The following is a 7,071-nucleotide window of genomic DNA, read 5'->3' as shown; positions in this document are numbered from 1 at the left end:
GAGAGGGAGGGGGCATCCAGCAAACATCTGCTCTTATTAAGCAACTTGCCCAAGGTTCTGCAGCTGGTCTGACTCCACCATCCAGGGTACCATGAACACATCAAATGTTCTGTGGTCTTCTGTCTCCCAGACAATGCATTATTGGTTGTCCCTCCTGGCATCTTCATCAGAAAATCTGATAAACACTGTAGTGTCTCCTGGAAGTCCATATTCAAAAGTCCTCTGACAAGTGTTCCCAGGAGATCGCTATATTCAGCACCTAAAAGCCATAGGCACTAAAATTCAACTCCTGTCACTCCTCACTCCTCTGTCTGATGCTCAGAATCACACATTGTGATGTGCCACGCAGTCACAGGAAAGGATCTTGAAGCAAGACAAAGAGCTGAGCCTAACCCTGTATTGTACATCGCAGCTGTGGGACCCTGGGTAAGTCCCATCCCTTCCCTGTTCCTCACCTGTATGGAGGGCCTTCTAAACTCCCTTGTCTAGGAAAACTTGAAAGAGATCATAGTAAGAAAGTTGGCCTAGAGAGAAGGTTCAGCAATTAAACGCTCTTACAGCTCTTGCAACAGACCAGAGCTCAGTTCCCAGACCCCATGTGGATGACTCACAGCCACCTATAAGTCCAACTCCAAGAGGTCTTAGGGCCCCTTCTGGTCTCTTCAGGTACCTACACTCATGTACCTACACACAACTAAAACAAAACAAAGCAAAATAAAAATAAAAACCTTTACAAAATAGTAAAGGAAATAGACAAGCCTTACACAGAGTCAGGGAAGTCAAACTCTCTGGGTCCACCAAACTCTTGCAGAGACAAGGGGCTAGAGATGAAGCCCAGGGGTATTGCACTTCCAGAGCCCAGACAGGCTCTGGGTTTTATCCCTAGCCCTGTAAAAACACAACTCGAAAACCAAAATCTAGTATTGGTGGCCTTGTCCCCAAGATCTCCTGAACCTCAGAGCTCTAGCTTCCCCTAACTCATTTCCCCTCACTTTACCATGACAAGCCTTATAGCTTCCAACCCTTTCCCTGGGACAGACAAAGTAGACTCTTCATCTTGACCCTTGTGGGCATTGTTAGGTCACAAACCCAGGACCAAAGGCTGAGAGCTTATTTAACAAATCTAAGTGGACCTGGCAGCCAGGTTCTCCCTGAATCTCTCCGCCCAGACCTGTTACAGGGTATGGCTGGAATACTCAGTCCTCTACCCTAAACTTCTCTAATTAAGGAGATGGATGCCTTTCCCTTGCCTATATAATCCAGCCATATAATTCACCTATTCCGTTCTCTTGGTTCTGGCTGTACCTTTTGGGTTAGGAGCTACCCCCAACCCCCTCACATGGTTCAGGCTCAGGACTCTCTCTCCCACATATTCCTGCCTCTAGCTGTGGTCTCCCTTTCATCTATAAACTCTCCTCTACCATACCTAGAAGCAGTAATGTCCTTCCCTCCTTCCTTTTCTTCATGTTTTCTTTCCCCTCTCTTTCTTTCTCTCTCTCTTTTCCTTCCTTCCTTCCTTCCTTCCTTCCTTCCTTCCTTTCTTTCTTCCTTCCTTTCTTTCTTTTACATTCATCTGGTGCAAAAACCCAGGACTAGCCGTATTCTTTCCTTTTTATTTGTTTTTCCATCCAGGCATCCTCCAACAACAGAGCATGACCTTGAACTGCCTTGAACTCTTATCTCTCCCTCTCGCCAACCTGTCTCTAACAAATGGAAGATCTGGGATTTAATTTTCTATTAATGAGGACTGGGCCAAGAGTTCCCACTAGGGAACAAACATCCTCCAGTGAGAAGGCCATGCTATGTACTAGATTCTTTTACCCTGTAGTAAGATACCTCCAAGATTAATGTTCAGTCACTTCTCCCCCTTCCTCCCTGCCTCTCCAATACTGGGATCACACATGTGTGTTTTAGTAGTGTGATATATAACCATTTACTAAGTGGAATGAATGTTCCACCAAATTGCATAGAGACCATGGAGCCAGGTGGCAGAATAGAGGGATGGCCATCAAGGGGGCTAACCCAGAGAATTTCTGGTATCAGTGATCTGCCACAGGGCTGTTTCTTGATTGCTTTTCCAAAGCTGATACTGGGGAGAGCATGGGAGCTGAACAGGGTTGCCTTGACCTATATTCTTTTGTTACGTAACAGCATTGATTGCCTATATGCATACTCCAAGCCATCAGAATTTTTTCCTCTTGCATGCAACTAAGACATTCACTGCTTTTGTATAGAGTAAGATGAGATAGCCAGACATGCGCTAACAATGTTTGTCTATAGGTAGGGACTCTGTGGATAACTTTTCGTCACCAGCGGTCCCACATAACTCCCTAGTCATACCTCCTTTACCTGTTTGCCCTCTCGGTGCTCCATTTCCCCCACTGCATCCTAGTCTGTTTCCCTATGAGGCCAAGGTCTTTATCTTCTCTTATTCTGCAACTTAGCCCAATTTTCAGGAGGCCCTCAGTATCGGTTCCAACAGAAGGATGTCCTTACAAGAAACTTCATTCATAGGGAGGGGAAACCACTCAGAAAGGTTAAGCCATATGTCCATTAAGCCCAGCCTGGGAGCTGGGTCTCTGAGTGCTTTCCCAGTCTGTCTCTCAAACCCACCCACAGTCATGTCTTAGTTACCCCCCGACACTTGACTCACTCTTCCCTGGTCTGAATTCTCACTCATGCCCTGGGTACACACTCAGGAGCTGCCTCTATCCTCGAGGCCTGTACCTGCATCCACTCCTGTCCTGGAGCATTCTCCCTCTGAGTCCTTCCTGGCTGCTATCCTCCAGCCCTCCTGTGTATCTCAATGTACCAGTTCTTTTCCACATACTGGCCCAATCCCCCTGCTAAGTAGAACTGCCTTGCTTTAGGTTCCAAGATGCCTTTGTCCTTCTTGTATTCTACTACCTTTCTTGATGGTCTATACTTGCCTACCCACTTCTCTTTTACCCATTCTCATCTTCTAAGCCCTGTAAAGACAGATAACACTGAACTCAGGAAATTGCCCCTTGTGGGCATTGGTCTTGCTCCTGGGACCACCACCTTATCCCAGGTCACCTCCTCAGTGAAGGCTGAGTTCCTGCCTCAACTCAGACATTTGACAGGGGCCACTGTAGGCTCTTTGTACACCACCCTCTCCCTTCTCTGTGAGGTTTTTTTGTTTTTTTTACACACCTGCCTGTGATTTGGGCACTACTTCCTCAGATGACCCCATGGGACCTCCCCTCACCCTGAAATTCTTGGGAACGTGTATCTCTCTGGATCACCCAGTTGATTCCCTTTCTAGAGGCAGACTATGCCCAGAGACCCTATACATCCTACATCATGAGCTCTACAAGGTGGGGATCGGTGCCTTCCTGACTATCAGCAAATGGCTTCCTCTGCTCTGCCTTCCCTTCCCATGTCTACTCAAGCCTCAATCAAGTAAGTAGGTGATGCCTTCCCAAGTGTTTCCTGCATGTGGGTCACTCCTGCCCACTCCTTGCCACCACAGCATTGCCCTTCCATAGACCTGCTGAAGAGGCCACCGCTTCTCTCCCCATTCTACATTTGGGCAGATAGAAGAGATGAAGCAAGGCTGGAATCTGGAATTTGAACCCAGAATTAGGTGTCTTGAGTACTACCTTCCTGGTGAGGTCCAGCTACTTGAACACCACCCACCTCCCTTTCTGAGGATACCACTTCTGCTGCTGGGATCCACTTACCGCCACAGGCTGTATTCTTCGGCATCCCCTCTCCTATCCTTGTGCAGGAAGCTCTCTCCTCTTCCTGGGGGCTGGGCCACTCAACCTGTAGACCCCAGGCTTCACCAGGGCAACAATGGAGCTTCTCTCAAAGTCCCTGTGCCCCTGCTTTGACCACTGGATGCTCCTTAAATACTTAACAAATGAGCCCCCTGGAATGGAGCAGAGGGCCTGACTCTCGCTTTTCCAATCTGGAAAGCTCTCTCCAGCAAGACAAAGACCTCACATTACTCAAGGATATAAATCGACAGTTTCAAAGGCTTAATCCTTCTGCAGTCGCCGCAAACCCATACACGCACAGAAATAAATACATTTCTTTTTTTAGGAGAAAAAAAGAAGGCATTTCATGGCATCATAAACATCGCACTTTATTTTTCATCTCACGGAGCCTGTCTGGGTTTGGTTACGCTCGGGAGCTCGACTAGGACTCAGAAGCCAACACACACATGAAAAATCGCGTCACTGCCGCCACTAAGGCGCACGAAGGAGCAGACGCGGCTCTTGGCGTCCATCTGTGTGTGTCCAGTGGTCATCAATCACTCCTGGAATGGGACCTGCGTGGGTGGAGCAGCACTCTAGTCCTCGGTAAATAGCAAAGAAATGTGTTGAAAGTGAGGCTGTGAGGGCACAGGGAGATTGTAAGTGATGCAGAGTTAAGAAAGCTGGGACATTTTCAGGGTCTTTAAACCTGAAGAGCCCCAGCGCCCAAGTGCTGGCCTGGCTCCAGGTCGACTTGTCCTTTCTGGGTTCATCAGAAACTGCATAATTCAGCCAGTCTGTGTGCAATCCTTCCCTTGCCCATGCCTCCTTTTCTCTTCTGCACTGTGTTAGAGAAGGGTGTGAGGCCCAGCTCTGTTCCCTCGTTATTTGAAAATGACCAGAATTGGCTCTACAGTTTGAGGCAGACAAGGGAGAACAAGCTTGGTGGGCAGAAGGGCTGGATTCTCAGCCCTCTCCTGAATAGGCACTGAGCCCTTCTCTCTCCTGTATCTTTCACAAGATGGCCTGTGGGAATGGCCCTTGTAAACTGTAAAGAACTTGGCAAACACAAATGCTTCAGAGAGTCATACTATGTATTTACTATGCCCTCATTCCTGTGTTGAGAGGCTAACTCTCTATGTGATGATATTTGAGGCTGGTCCTCTTTGGAAAATAGAGTTCCATGAAAGCAGGACCCTGTTCTGATAGGAGGAAGGGCCCTATAGTGTGTCCCTTTATTCCCACAAAGCTGTAAACAAATGTGTACTCACAACCAATAGGGAACTGAATGCAGACCTACGTACAGATACCACCATAAGTCCAGCTGGCTAAACCAGTGAGTTTTATTGAGGTTAGTTACAGAAGCAGAAATGACTCAAAGACAGCTGTATCACCACAGCCCACCACAGCATGAGTGACAGCTTCATGAAAGCTGGGAACAGGGACTTATGCATGGCCTGCAGGCAACTCAACAGGTTGAAGAATGTTCTTTCCAGGTGGCTCAGTTGGTCTGTGCCTCTTCTAGCCAGCTCTTCTGATCTCTGCTTCTTCCAGGAAGTAGACCTGGTGTTTGAGACTATCTCTTGGCAGGCCTTACAGCTTAAATATGCTTGGGAGGAAGGGCCTAGAAAAGCTTGTCAGTTTCAGGAACTTCCTGAAGGCTTTTAAGTTGATCTGGGGAGCCTGACCTCAATCTTCTACCTGAGGATGTCATGTAATCCTTTGCGAAATTACAGGTTCAGCTTCCTAGAATGCCTCTGCGTGCAAATGACACATCTTCAGAACTTTAAACCTCAGCCAATGAAACTTCAACCTAAGAAGAGCCACTTCCCACTTTCTAGGGTTCTATATACAGTCCTGATTCACCCCAAATTAAGTATATGTTTTGTTGACTATCGTCTAAGAGAGCTGTTTTCTAAAGTACTGTAACACTGAAATTTTGCAGACCGTCCCCCACCCCATCCCCTGGCATTCACTGCCAGACCTAGATCTTGCAGACCCACCCGTTCTGGACTTTATCCTTTTTCGCCTAGTGTACAAGAAAAGATGAGGACCTGGGAAGTTGGCTCTGTTCCATCCTTCCCTGCTTCCCTAGTGTGCAGCAGTACCTGGATATCCCAAGGGTAGAAGCAAAAATCAGGACCACACTTGCCAAGATTCCCTGTAGAGCTGAATGTCCCTTGTGTCCCCTAAGATACAAAGAACATTTTGTGACTCAAAGGACTTTCTTTGAAAATCCCTTTGTCTTAGAGAAAATTAATGAATAACAATACCTGGGGTGGTTTAAATGAGAAATGTCCCCTGTTGGTTAGGGTATTTGAACACTTACTTTCAAGTCAGTGGTACTATTTGGAGAGGTTAGGGTGGTTAACCCTTGCTGGCTGAGGTATATCACTAGAAACAAGGTTTGAGACCATATAGCAATAGTTTTCAACCAGTGGGTCATGATCCCTTTGGAGGTAACATATCAGATATCCTGCATACCAGATGTTTACATTTTGATTCATAACAGTAGCAAAATTATAGTTATAAATTAGTGGTAATGATTTTTATGGCTGGGGTTTCCTACAACATGAGGAAATTTAGTAAAGGGTCCCAGCCGTAGGAAGTTTGAAAACCACTGCTAAATAGCTTCACCCCACTTTCATTTTTGCTTTCTCTGCATCCTGTGACCTCTCAGCCTCCTGTTCTTGCCACCATCTGCCGCTCCCTGCCATGCCTCCCTTCTAACAGACTCTTATCCCATAAATTGCTTTTGGGCACAATGGCATTCACAGCAACAGAAAAGGAGTTGATGAACCAACCTATAAGAAAAGGCACCAGAAAGCAGGCCTCCCTCACGCCTTGTGCTGGTTACCTTCCTGTCCACTTGACACAAGCTGGGGTCACCTGGGAAGAAAGAAGCTCAATTGAGAAAACACCTCTACTGGATTGCCCTGTAGGCGAGTCTGTGGGGCATTTTCTTGATTGGTGGTTAACATGGGAGGGCCCAGTCCACTGTGATCAGCATCACACTAGAGCAGGTGATCCTGTGTTGTCAGCACGTTGAGCAGGCCGTAAGGAGCAGGCTAGTAAGTGGCACTCTCCCCCAGCCTCTGCTTCAGTTCCTACCTCCAGGTTCCTTCCTGCTTGAGTCTCCGCCTTGTCTACTCCCTTGGTGGTATAGTCTGTGATTGGGTTGTTTAAGCCAAATAAACCCTTTCCTCCCCAAGTTGCTTTTGGTCACAGCAAGAGTAAGCAAACTAGGTCATTTCCATGGTGGAACACAGTGACAACATGGGTGGTAAGCCAGGAAGAGGCTATCCTCAGGACATTGATGTCCATTGATCTCCTGACATTCAGACTTCTG

At 47.2% G+C, this 7,071-nt stretch overlaps 1 long non-coding RNA gene across 2 annotated transcripts; it reads left to right on the top strand.

The window, feature by feature from the left end:
• The first annotated feature begins 362 nt into the window (after positions 1 to 362).
• LOC116077884 lies at positions 363 to 5,618 on the top strand. Of its 2 annotated transcripts, none has more exons than XR_004113364.1 (4): positions 363 to 426; positions 3,287 to 3,423; positions 4,069 to 4,328; positions 5,459 to 5,618. It is a non-coding gene; the product is annotated as an uncharacterized LOC116077884 (long non-coding RNA). The 2 variants fall into 2 exon arrangements; XR_004113365.1 differs by lacking the exon at positions 363 to 426 and adding an exon at positions 1,135 to 1,181.
• Positions 5,619 to 7,071: the final 1,453 nt, after the last annotated feature.

The sequence above is a fragment of the Mastomys coucha genome, unplaced genomic scaffold, assembly GCF_008632895.1.
Source record: "Mastomys coucha isolate ucsf_1 unplaced genomic scaffold, UCSF_Mcou_1 pScaffold5, whole genome shotgun sequence".
Taxonomy (NCBI): Eukaryota; Metazoa; Chordata; class Mammalia; order Rodentia; family Muridae; genus Mastomys; species Mastomys coucha.
The sequence above is the reverse complement of the archived record's forward strand: the minus strand, read 5'-3'. Positions and strand labels throughout refer to the sequence as shown.